This window comes from Triturus cristatus, chromosome 4_1 (assembly GCF_964204655.1).
Source record: "Triturus cristatus chromosome 4_1, aTriCri1.1, whole genome shotgun sequence".
Taxonomy (NCBI): Eukaryota; Metazoa; Chordata; class Amphibia; order Caudata; family Salamandridae; genus Triturus; species Triturus cristatus.
Window position 1 is genome coordinate 359,621,644 of NC_140585.1, and position 14,010 is coordinate 359,635,653.

Sequence of the window (14,010 nt, forward strand, 5' to 3'; positions counted from 1 at the left end):
TTGTGAGTTATTAATATCAATTTTTTATACATAGCAGTTAAAATATATGATAAAAAAGAAAGGCCTCAGGGCTTGCTCATGGTTAAAGCTGGCTAAGGGAGTTGTAAACACTTATAATCAAAATGTAGGGAAATTATTTCCCCTTAATCAACCACAAATTCCTTCACAAAAATAAAATCCTTTTTAAAGGATAGTTATGCCGAGAAATGCCCACCGAGTGGCGATCGAGGTGTTTAAATGCGTGGAAACACAAGCAGGAAAGCTCCGACTCGGCCAGGCACCGTTACACTCTCGAGTGAAGAGCTGTAACCATGACAAAGTGCCCTCACGCCAGAGAAATGTGTGCTTCGTCACTAAGGACGCGAGTCGTAACCAGGCAAAGATTCGCTCGCGTCTCCCAGCAGGTTGCTAGGAGAAGCGAGCAGAGACGAATCATGCAAGTGTGATTCCTTCATTTCTTTTCTTTTTGGTGGGGAAAACAATAAATTACAAGGAATAGAGAAGCCACGGAACGGCTTAAATGAAATTACTTAGACGGCGAACATTGCGTGTCATGATGAAGAGCCGACGAGCGGCATAACAAGCATGTCTATACATGAAATATAATGGAGGTGAAGAAAACGATCATAAAAAACGATCGATAAAACAAATAAAGATACCTACCATTCCCCGCCATAAATTGGCAGGGTAGAATGGAGACTGTATAGGAAAGGGTAATACAGGTATTAACGAAATATTGAATGCAGTAAAAGCTACATTAGTTGACGAGGTAATAATATAAAAAACATAATACCAAGGATGTAAATTGTATTAAAACAATACAATAAACAAGCAAATTGTATTAAAACAGTACAATAAACAAGCAATCGTGTCACGTAATGTAAGAGATACTTAGCTGTGTCAGGAGCAGCGAACAAAAGAGGAAGATGGGAGTGTGCTCTGTCTTCTTAGGATGTTATGAATGTTCTATGTGTTAATGATGCATTAACATTCTCTAAAGAGCTGCATGTTTGGACAGCAAATAAAAGTATTTGCATAATGGTAGCCTCTGGTCTTGTAATGAAATACACTTGTAAAGTGTACTCTTCTGAGGCAAAACGTATGCAGCTAATACAGTGTAAATAGGCATATGTATATGTTATTTTCATAGCTCAAACCTAGCGAAAAGACAAGTATAAACTCAACGAGTGATAGCAGAAGTAGCTGGGTTGTGGACGGTTAATGCATTGCGATGTACTATTCTTTTAAGAGCTGAGTCTAAAATTATTTCCTAAATTCAAGCAGATTTGGACATTCCTGATGGATACAAAAATGTTGTTGCAGATCCTGAGTGCTTAGATGGTAAATGCCTGCTGCCTTGTTTTTTTCTACACTTCTTAGTCTGCAGTGTCCTGACTGTGGGTGTGTGAAGAACCACCATAGATAGTGAGGTTGTCTGCAAGATGTGTGGGGGTGCTGGTCATGATGGCTCTGAAAATGATGCATCTGTTTTCAAGATGGGATGGCTAGTTCTTGTTCAAGTCGTAATACTAATCTCTAGTTGTCAATGCTGAGCATTAAACATCACAAAACTTTGTTCAAATAATTAGGACTAAGGGCTGTTTTGGAGGATATTCAGCAGTTCAAATTGCATCTCGGTTTCACTGCAGGCACAGCAAGACTGCCTTTGGAGGTGGAACCTTCTCTTGCAGTGAGATGCCATCTGAGTCTATATTTCCATATGTGATGGTCCCTGGATGTCTGGCAGCTTCTGTGACCTCTAGCAAAGGGTACTCTCGGGTGCACTATCTGTTGGAAGTGGCACATAATCAGTGCAACTTTCTACAGTTAGTGTGCCTCCCACAAGCCTCTGTCTGTAATGTGGCACAGGTGCCTAACCAAAGCTATGGGGAAGCACCTTAACGCAAATGATAGAATCAATCTTCCACAATGTGCTGGTGCAGAATGTGTGCCAATTCAATGGGTAATACAGTGGGGCAGTACTAGTGTTTGTAGCCCGTAATGTAACCCAAGAGGGACTTAAGGGAAGACACAAATTATCCATAGATGCCTGTTATCTTGTTCTCTGAAGTCACTTCTATAATTCAGCCCCTGGTTTGCACTGCATGAGTCTGCTGCAAGTCAGTCTCAGCTCTACAACTTGGAATCACTGTAACTATATAAGGATAACATTGGGCCTAACCAATTCACTAGACCTACTCTGAATGTTGTCTTTGCAGGACACATGATACTTGACGTTATGGACCCATACCTACTTCTTTCAAACGCCAACCATCCTCTCCCATTCACCATTGCAAACAGGTATTAAGAACGTCTCTCAGATATTCTCTCAGACCTGGAAAATTGTCAATCCCTGAACCCAGAAATGGCATTCGGAGCCTGCACTCAGCGTCTAGGTAATCTTATCTGTCTGTCAAACCTCCACCGTAATATTTGTACAACAGCTCCTAGATGATATCAATACCTAAACCCCTTTTAAGGACAGTCCCTTCTAGAAACTGTTGAACTATAACTTGCTGGATTGAAAAATTGAAACCACAGTTTGAAGCACGAGTGAAGTAATGAATCAGACACTGTTGAAAACAAGACTACTTATAAGACTTTACTGAGCAAGAATGTGAACTGCCAAAACAAGATACTGTTCCACCAGTTTCTTTGCATCCTATCTCAGCAGGGTGATCCCTGCTCCAAGGAGGTTGTCCATTAACAGGTACTCTGTGACTTTCAGGGTAATCATTTCAAGAATAAATCCATCATGTTGACACCAACCTCCCTTGCCATCTTTGACTTTGACCCGTTACAGTACTCTGCTTCCTTTTAGCTATGTTTCCCCTTACAGTGCTTACACTACAGCAAAACTCTAAGGGGCAGATTTACAAGCCCCTTGCGACACATTTACGCCGCCTTTGCATCACTTCTGTGACGCAGGGTCGGCGTAAAACATGCGCCATGTTGCGCCGTATTTACAACGTGACGCATCTAGAGAGATGCGTCACGTTGTAAACCCCTGCGCCACATGAAACCTGCGTCAGGTTTCATGAGGGCGTTCCAGCGCAGGGTGGGCATTCCCTCGCAGGTACGTCTCGTACAAGTGACGCAGTGAAATCTACAAGATTTCACTGAGTCACTTTTACGGCCATGCTGCATCAAAACCCTGCGCCTGCTTGAAGCAGGCGTAATGATTGACGCAGCATGTTAGCCATAGGGCCCCCCCGAGCCTTGCTGGAGCTGCGTCGCGCTTGCGACTCCAGCATTGCGCCGCATTTCCGCCGGGGGATGCGACACACATCTGCCCATCCATGCGCCACGTCGCGCCGCATTGTAAATGCGGCGCATCAGTGGTGGCGCACGGGTGGTTTTGCGGGTTGCAAGTGTTCTGGCGCATCCCTGCTGAAAAGCAGAGATGTGCCAGACCTTGTAAATCTGCCCCTAAGTGCTGTACAAAGGAGTCCCATGGGCGGTGGTAAAATCTTAGGCCAAAATAGCACACTGCGGTTGTAACCTTGCACTGAGGAGTGCAGCACTTTGCGTCATTATGATGGATCCCCTATGGTTAAGGAAGCAAACGCACCCCTAAAGGTACACTGCAGAGAGGCACAGAGCATAGGGGACCAATGGAGTGGAAGAGAAGGCAAAGGTACACTCTATTCCGCAGAAAGAAAACAATGTATTCGGGTGTTACAGAGACATATACATGACCCACTTGTGGGAAGCTATGTCCTGCTGGCAGTAGCAGACAACAATGTAGTGGGAAGGGAAGGCAGAAAATATAGTGTGGTGTTAGTAATGGAATAATACATTTTGCTGGTCCAAAGTGGCAGTATCGGATATCTGATTACAAAGGATGTCAGCACTGTCAATGCTTTTTCACAGGAATGTGGTTCTCAAGTTTGTCGCAGACATTATGATCCCCAAAAATGAGTGGTGGTGCCCAGCACCTTCAAGAGCCTGAACAAAATAAGCAGAGTCGCTTCCCCTAGACTATAGGCTGTAGTCTTCATAGCCAGAGTTGGGCAAAAGTAACAAAGTGCAGCAGAAATCTCCCGCTTGTTACACCACCACAGGTACACAACGATCAAAGCAAACCAGACTTACCTTGCAATGAGTGTCAGAGCTGTTTAATGGTCTGCACAGCCTGCACCCCGCAGATTCTATTCCTTGTGCATCAGAAATCGCAACCCAGCGGGTTCTCCTGTGGATGTGGCTGCAGGGCTTTGATGACAAAATGCCTACAGACCTTTTAGATGGGAAAATCCATAAATTCCAGGACCATTCTAGCTTTTTCCCAGAAACCGCTCCTCAAAGTCCCTTCCAGCAGTTGAGCCTAGTCTTGGAAGGCCGTTATTTCTCCCTTCTCTCATACTCTTTCCTTATCAATATGGCGTTCATTGTTTTAGTGCTCCTGGGAGACAATTCCTGTTTTCTAGGTAGTTAAGGAGCCGGGCAATGCCTATGATTGCTTCGCAAAGCAGTCAACAGTGGCGGTGTTGCTGCCTTTGGCTCTTCTTCTGAAAGATAGAGAATCCTCTGAAGGTAACTGCTCCTTTTGAGTGTTGCAATATGGGATAAATGTGGTTGCTGAGAGGCATCACCTGTACCTTGGAGATGTAAGAGTCAAGTTACCAGAAAGATCGTTGTGTCCTGCCTTTGACCGGGGTGACATCCAACCACCTGTGCATACTGTTGATATGGCAGCTTTGATTCGGCAACAAGATCAGGAATCACAAGCAGAGAGCACAACCTTCAGAGGGCCCTTGGCAACCGGATCCGAAGCCATAGCAATGATTACCAAAGCTTCACCTCATTTCTATGGTTATCTGTCCAAACAAAAAGAATTCTTGGACGCCCTCATAGTAATTGATGACTAGGCCTGGGACACCCCATGGTAATTGACGACGATATGAGCCTGAGCAACTATACAAGCTTTTTGGAGAAGTTCAAAAACATGTTTAAGCATAACGACAAATAATTTTTGGTGAAAGAGGCCCTTTGTGATATTGAGCAGGGATCATCTGATGTTCTGTCAGAAGTAACCCGGTTTCATCTGTTGGCGGCAGAGACAGTTGAGTAGAATGAACCCAAATGACCTTGTTTTATCTGGTTCTAAATGAAGAAATAAAACATAGGTGAGGCGAAGGCCTAAGCACATAGCTATGTGAGCAGCTTTTTGTTGTACGTTTATCCGAGGTTGTATGACTGTGGGGATCTCTGCACACTTAAGTATACACTTTAGTAGTAAATGTAAGAGGGACAGAGGGAAGTGGCTGGAAAATGGGGAATACTTACTACTAAACAGGAAGGGTTAAGGGAGAAGTAAGGAAGGGTTTAGGAAGAGTTAGGACCAGGTTTAGTCATAGACATTCACCCACTATCAAAAAAAGTAAGCACACTGCTATTCTCAGAATGCCCTCCTATTGTTATTGCAGCCAAAAAGGACTTAAAAGAGTTGTAAATGTACTACTTTACCTCAGAGATGGAGTACGTCCAACACTACACAAGGCCAATCAGTGGTACTGCAACACCCTCCCATAAAAATAATGGATATAGCGATTTAAAATAAAACTCCATAGGAACTAATGTTAAAATAAATTTCATTATTATAACTATTTAGAAATATAAACAATCTTATTTAATGCTAAAGCAAGTCTATGAATAATACATAATTACTAATGTATTTTTAAATTTTGTATTCATATTTCAAAATCTAGAAAATAATGTTATATTATTATTTATTCAAAAATAGTGAAATTTCTTATAATTAATTCTATATTTTTTTTAACCTCAGGCGGGATTTTTTTCTAAACAATAATTTTACTTAACTTTAATATAATAAAAAAATATTTGTTTTATTTAAGATTAAGCTATTAATGTTGTTACATTTTATTATATTAATACACACTTAAATAACCAGATAACATTATGTTACATTAATATATATGATAACATGTTTTTTCTAATTTAAAAAAAAGTTTATTAGACTTTTCCCTATAAATTACCAAATAGAGATCACCGCCCTATTGCAGAGATCACCGCCAAGTGTGTGAAATATCAAATCTGGGCGAAAAATGAACTACCAGTTGTAACTTTACAATTGTATTTGATATTTATACTGACTCTGCCCCCTCTTTCAGGGTGTGAGGACATATAAATCTACACTTTTGGGCACCTTTACACTCATAAATGGTGATTAGTCAACAGTAGTATAGTTACTCAAACGTGAAAGAGTAACTTTACTTGTAGTAAATCTACCCAGAACTGCAGGGAGGACCTTGCATTAGTCAGCACCTTATCTAAGTTACCGCCTATTAAGTCTGCATGTGAATGGTATACTTCGACACCTAGATACTTAACGTATCATATTTCCATGGCAAAGGTGTGATTGGAGGGTTCTCCGGTGTTCTAGGCTCAATTTTGTCAAAGGGATTAGAAGCGACTTATCCCCGTTAACTTTTAGGCCTGAGATTTTACCGAACCTTTCAAATAATTTCATTAGTTCAGGTAAATTTGCATTATTTCGCATGTATATTAACACGTCGTCTGCGTATAATGATATGATGTGCCACGTATTTTATACTTTTAGCCCCCAATTGAGGGCATGTTTGCGGAGCGCATATGCCAAAAGCTCCATTGCTAGGGCAAAGATACTCGGTGACAAGAGGCAGCCCTGACTTGTACCTCACTTTATACTGAAAGGAGTTGATATTTCTGTGGCTGCAGTTGGGGAGTTGTATAGTAGGCATACCCATTTTTGAAAGTGCGGTCCAATTCCATACCGTGATAGCACCACTTGCAGGTTTTTCCATCCCAGTGTGTCAAACGCTTTCTCTATGTCCAGCGATGCCACCCAACCCTGCCTCTGGTTCGTTTTTGCTCAGTCCATTATCATGAATAGCCGTCGCATATTTAGAAACGTGGTCCTATTTGGTATGAAGCTGTTCTGATCTTAATGTATTAATATTTGTGTTAGGGTGGTTAATCTATTTGCTAGCACTCTGCCCAGTATCTTGTAATCGGTGTTTAGTAGAGACAATGGCCGGTATGAGTTAAGGAGCCAAGGGTCCCTACCTGGTTTAGGGAGTACCACAAGTATTGGCTCGTGCAGCGAGGCAGGCAGAATTCATTTTTCATATTTTTCCATGTACATCTGGAGCAAACGTGGAGCTAACTGAGTCTGATACGCCACATAAAATTCCGGAGGCCAACCATCTGCTCCTGTTGTTTTCCCTCTTCCCAGTTGCTTTATAGCATCTTCTATTACATTGAGTGTAATGGGGGAATCTAGGTCTGTGTATTCTGTTATAGGTATCTGCGGGAGTGTCATATCGTCTAGAAATTAATGTATGTCTATAATACCCACCTCCCGGGGGGAGCTATACAGTGTTGCATAGTAGGTGTGGAAAGCCAAGTTTATTTCATGTTGTGTGTTAATTATGTTACCAGTGTCGTTTCAGATAGCTAGAATCGGGGTTCTTGCAGTTTGAGAGTGAAGTAACTGCGCCAGTACCCTGCCTGCTTTGTCACCTTCCATGTGTTGTTTGGCCACATATTCCCTGTAATCAATTGTTCCTAGGCGTTCTACTGTTTCTTTATGATCTAGTCGTGCCGCGGCCAACTGCCCCGACTGCAATGTCGTGTCCAGAGTATCCCACTCGAAGTTGTCGTATTTTTGTTCCTAATCCGGTTAGTTCTTTCTGGAGGACCATTCTAGTCCCATATATAGCTTTAATCATATTTCCCCTTAATACTACCTTGAATGCATCCCATTCTATTCCTGGTCCTGAGGCGGAGGCTTAATTTTCTTGAAAGTAGGAGACTATATTTTTTCATAGGTCAGCACAGAATGGGGTATCTTTAAATGCAGTCACGGGCAATATCCATGTAGGTATGGTCGATCTGAATTTACCCCAAGTCAGCCATAATTGTAGTGGGTTGTGGCATGACAGTGTGCGGCCAAGATATTCTGCTCGGGAGACCTTTGTGAGGAGTTTGTGTGAACCATAAATTAGGTCTATTCTGGTGTGTAGATCGTGAAGACCTGAGTAGTGAGAGTATTCCCTGTCCCCTGGGTGCAGATCCCTCCAGGCATCACATACCTTCAAGTCTGTGGACCATGCCTGTAAGCTATTAGGCAATGCAATAGATAGCGAGCCAGGAACCTGGGGGCAAGAATGATCCATGGCCAGGTTCTGTGTACAATTAAATTCTCCTCCCCAGAAAACAGGTGCTAGTGTATCATTTAGTAATGTAGGTGATAACGAGTGGAGAAAGGATGCCTGGTTAGTGGTAGGTGCGTAAATCGACACTAACGATAGCGGTTGACCATCTAACTTTCCTTCCAATATCATGTATCTGCCCTCTGGATCGGTACGAGTGTGTTGAATATCCAGAGGTGTTCCTGGTGCCACCCATATCAATGTCCCCCTGGCATAGCTAGAGTAAGTAATGCCAATCAGTGTTCCTCTCCAGCATTTACGTATTGCCTGTAGTGTCTGCGCAGTAGGATGAGCTTCCTGTAGTAATGCTATATTGACTTTCCGTCTTCTAAGGTCAGGTGGTCAGAGCAGGCCCTTCAGATTATCCATGCCTCCCCGTGATCCCCTGGAAAAAAAGTGAAAAGAAAAAAGAAAGGGGGGGGGGGGCAATGTCCCAGTGTGTTTATGAGTTACGCATACCAGCCCCATCCAGCCATCCATATTTACTCCAAACCTCATACAGTGTTGTCAAATCACATCTTCTGCCATTTGTGGTGTGACTGTCGGGCCTTCCCTTATTGCTGCGGCTACTTGGGTGACTGAGAGATGCAGTGTTTTGTCCTGTGGCGTCTCTGGTTCTGATACAGAGGTCATAAAGGGGGAGGTTAGTACATGCTTCTCAACTTCCTGGACCAATTTGGATCTTTCCTTGATCGCTTGTTCCTTGGTGGGGCCTTTGGTCTGACTTTTATACACTTTCTCCGTCTCTGCTGTGTCTGCCAAGTTTGTTTTGTGGTTGACTCGCCTCCTCATGTTGGAGCTAAACCTGCCTGTTCGAGCCAATCCCATGCTTCCTCTGGAGTTTTCCAGAATTGCGTTGAATCTTCGTTGGATTCGTAAGGTGGCCGGGAACTGTAGTGCATATTTTATTTCCTTTTCATGTAACACTCTCTTCACTGCTGCGGATCTGCTTTTCTGGACATCCAGAGCATAATCAGGATAGATTTGAACTTTGATGTTCTCGACAGTCCGTGGTCCCTTTGCTCTTGATACTTGCAGGATGTGGGCTCTGTCTCTATAATTAAATAGGCGGGCCACCACAGTCCTTGGTGCTGCTTCCGGGCAGGGTGGTTCCATTTTACTATGTGTACATTATTGCGCTGAGACCGCCCTTCACAGTCATTGAGGCGTTCGCGCAGGTAAGTCACTTAAGATTGTAATGTTCGTATACGCTGGTCTGAGTCTTTCACTGTGGGGCGGAGTGCAGCTAGAGTGGATTCAGATTCCTCTACCCCTTCTTTTAATTTCTTATGGTCTTCTTGAAGGATTCCCATATCAATGCTGATTGAGTCTAGTTTGAGCTCCAGTGTTGACTTGTCTAGCACAGCCAGAAGGATACCTTAGGCGTAAATGGATTGTGTAATAGCTCCAGTGTACCCACTTCAACTTCGGAATTGCCAGATTATTAATTGTTGTGAGAATATGTAGAATATTTTCTTTGTGTATTGAACAAACATAAGGTGATTAACTTTTATTACCCTTTATGACGCAGAGACCGTTTTTATATATTTTTGTGTGGATTCCTCTAAAACATTGTGCGTAGAAAACATGTTTTCAGTTATGCATGCTGTTTGTTCAGGTATCGTGACGGTGCATTATGTTGCCAGTTCTGAACAGTTTCTCTTCAGGGCATGCCTTTGAATAACAATCGTGAGATTGTGGGCCTTGTTTAGGCACACCAGAGATCTACTGAACTTATGTCAAATGTAGCACCAGCAGTATAGAAGTTCTTCAGCACAAGTTCCTTGGCCCACACATGGCCACATGTCCTTTTCTATGACAGCAAGTGGATTGTTGGCTCCAGCTCTGAAATTGGAGTACCAATGGGAGTGATGATCGTTCCAAGTAGAAGCCTGGCACTGTTGCCTTTATGTTAGATTAGCATTGTTTGCTGCATCGTGCTCCATGAAAGAAATAACTACCTATACTAGGTACCTTTTTAAAGGTTCCAGTGTTAGTGCTCTTCAACTTCAATACTGATCTGTTGGCTGATCTTTTTCTGCTCCGCTCACTGTAATTTAGGATGCTTTTTGTTGCTGTGTTTGACTCCAACCTACGCGTTCTGGGTGACCTCAACATTTGGTTTGACAAACCCAATATGACCTATACAAAAACAATAATCACTGGCCTAGACACAGTGAACCTGCATCAGATTGTCCACAAACCCACACACATCACCGCACATATCCTAGATGTCATTTTTGCTAATACCGAACTAGTTACCTTTCAAACTATAACTCCGGACACAAGGTCAGACCACCACTTGCTTGCTTTCTAACATAAAACAACACTAAGCGACTCACCTAAAACTACCTTACATCCATCCACCAATCGGCTGAGGAACAAACTCAATTTGGAACACTTAGAAACACCACTAACATCCAGTACAAATCTGGAAACAATAAATTTTGTTCAAAAACGATATGAGTGGCTACGGGAAGCTTTTGACATCCTGATACCACTGAAAACCACACAACAGAACAAAAGAAAACAATCATTGGCATAGCCAATAGGTCTCGCCATTGGGACCTTATAAGTGTTTAGCCATGCAACAGTTGCATAACTAAATACTTATAAGGTCCCAAAAGCGAGACCTATTGGCTATGCCAATGCTTGTTTCTGTTTATTACTGCTCTGTAGTAATGGCGGCACCCGTGCTTTAGCTTAAACATCTTAAGCTAAAGTCGGTGCCGAGATTGCTTCAAAAGTAAAGAATTGTCTATTTCTTTACTTTTGAAGCAATCTCAGCACCCGACTTTAGCCTAAGATGTTTAAGCTAAAGCACGGGTGCCACCATTACAATATAGAAGTAATAAACAGGAAAACAAGCATTGGTTGCGCGCGCGAGACGCCATATGTGGTGGGGGGGGGGAGAAGCGGGAGTTGTGTGCGCGCGCGGCCAAAGCTTGGAAAACAAGCATTGGCCACGCGACGCGGGTTGGCTTTGCCAATAGAAGTGCCTTGCACTTGGGAAACAGAATGCACCAGAACTTACTCTCCACCAATAGCAATAACTCCGGAAGTAACTTTGTCTCCAAGTCCCCCTCTCAGGAGATCAGCCATCTCCAGCAACTCTGGCTTCTCCAGGACGTGTGCCGGCATCACATCTGCCACCAGTAATTATTCAGCAATGTCTCCTTCTGCTCCTGATAGACCCATCAAAGCAGAAAAAAACTTCTCTGAATTCAAGAGCATTTTCTAAAAGAGATGTATATCAGATTCGGTTTCGGGGAAGATGTGCAGCAGCTCAGCAACAACCATGAAAACTGCATTATTACTAACTGCCTGGTCAGACGACCCTGCAGGGAACTCCCGGAGACTCCATGGGAAAGAGGATGGCGTTGAGGAAAGAATTCTGAGGTTGAACTAATGATCTCATCGCCACTGTAGCAACGACCAGAGCAGGTTTAGCCAGCCCATTTAATATTCTTCATAAATTTTAGTTAAACATGACATTAAACCAAAATAGAGTGCCATGTTCAGTCTGTGTGCAGTGTGTTTGAGCACTGACCTTTGGTTAAGTCACATAAGTGCTGCGCAGCCAGTAAATTGTTGATGTTTTTTAAGACCCAACAAATATATAAAAACAAGCATTGGCTGCAAGCGCGAGATGCCATATGTGGTGGGGGAGAAGTGGGAGTTGTGTGCGCGCGCGGCCAAAGCTTGGAAAACAAGCATTGGCAGTGCGACACGGGCGGAAAAAGTGAAAGTTCCAGATGGCGCCTCGGGCGCTGAAAGCTGCCGGCTGCGCGCGTGCACTCTAGCGTGAACACAAGCGCTAGGCCGTGTGGCAGCACTTTCAAAACCCGTACACTAAATGTCTCGGCCAGACCAGCGCATGCCCTAGATTAGGCGAGACCTAAAAAGCGCCATTGGAGAAACATAGAGATAAAAGACATAAAACAACAAATTAGAAAGCTGCAACATGCCTGGCTCAAAACAAACGCCAAACAAGACAAACTTCACCTACAGAAAATGAACAGATTATACAAGTCAGCTATCAAAAAAGATAAGAAAAGGTACTATTCAGACAGAATTCAATATGCTAAATGTGCAAATAATGAATTCTATAAAATACTCAATGAATTTCGCAAACCAAATTGCCTGATGGAACTCATCCTTTTACTCAAGATTTCACAGGCAAACTTGCAAATCATTACACGGACAAAGCAGACACCTTGGACTCATACCTAAAACAGAAACAAAGCACCAGCACTAACCCTTGTACAAAACAACAATCCAAGAATACTCTAACCCAGCCTCTCTGTTCCTTCCAACACATCTCACACAATGAATTTATGGACCTGGTCAAAGAAAGCAGGCCTGCTGGCAGCCCTTCTGACCCATGTTCACCACAAAGTTTCAAGACGATTCTTTTAACAACCTCTGCTGCCACCGCAGTAAGAAGAATCATCAACAGATCCTTAACTACCGGAATATTTCCAGAAGAACTCAAAAAGTCACACATACGCCCTTTACTGAAGAAAACAAACTTGGACCTGCTGAATCCTGACAAATACAGACCCATTACAAATGGACCTTTCCTGGGCAAACCGATAGAAAAAGCAGAGTTCGCCCAAATGTCACAATTCATTGAGGAGAATTACATACTTTCAGACTTCCAAACAGGATTCTGTCGGGGAAGAGGCACTAAATCTGCCTTCCTTGCCATCTGGGATGACCTGAAGAATACAGTAAACCACAACAGGGTTGCTGTGCTACTCCTCTTGGACCTCTCGGCTGCCTTTGACACGGTTGACCATAACACTCTGAAACAAAGACTCTATGAAGCCGGCATAGAGGGAACTGCACTAGACTGGATCGTGTCCTACCTTCGAAACGAAACAAATGTCATCCATACCCCACCTTTCTCATCCAAACCATACTCCACAAAAGCGGGGGTTCCTCAAGGCTCTATCATCTCGCCCATGCTTTTCAACATCTAGATGAAGTCATTACCCGTACTGATCAATAAATTTCACTTCGCGTGCTATAACTATGCAGATGACACGCAAATACTCCTTCAACTGGAATGCCCCAAAGACATTGGAAAATCCACAATTTTCAGTTGTCTCAGCCGTGGATCAGTGGATGACTTGGAGCCATCTCAAATTGAATGCTTCCAAAACGGAAATACTCACGTGTGGCGATTGGAAACATTATGAACCGCCAACTGCCTGACCTGATGAACTGGGATCAACGCCTAAAGTATCGAAGGAAGTAAGAAACCTCGGAATGACCATGGACTCCAAGCTATCGATGAATGCCCAAGTGGACAAACTAGCAAGAACAAGCTTTGTCACTATAAAAATGCTGCAACGAATTTTCCCTCATTTGGGATTTCCACACAAGGTTCAAGCCACCAGCTCCCTTGTTCTGTCCAAACTCGATTAATAGCCTCTACCACAGATCACCTTTAACAACCATGAAAAGACTACAAAGGATTCAGAACTCGGCTGCCAGACTACTATTGCATATCAAACCGCGAGACCACATCTCACCTGCCTTGAAAGCCCTGCACTGTTTCCCTGTTGCCAGAAGATCCACGTTCAAGCTGCTTTGTATGACCCAGAAGGCAATTCTTGGAATGGTACCGCTCTTCTTCAGGAATAACATCATCAAACACATTCAACAAAGGAACCTCTGCTCTAAAGGGGCATCTCGCCTCAAAATCCCAAGATACAAGAAAAAAACCATGGTTGGCACATCCTTCTCTGTTTAAGCAGCCAAATTATGGAACTCTTTACCCCCCCAACAT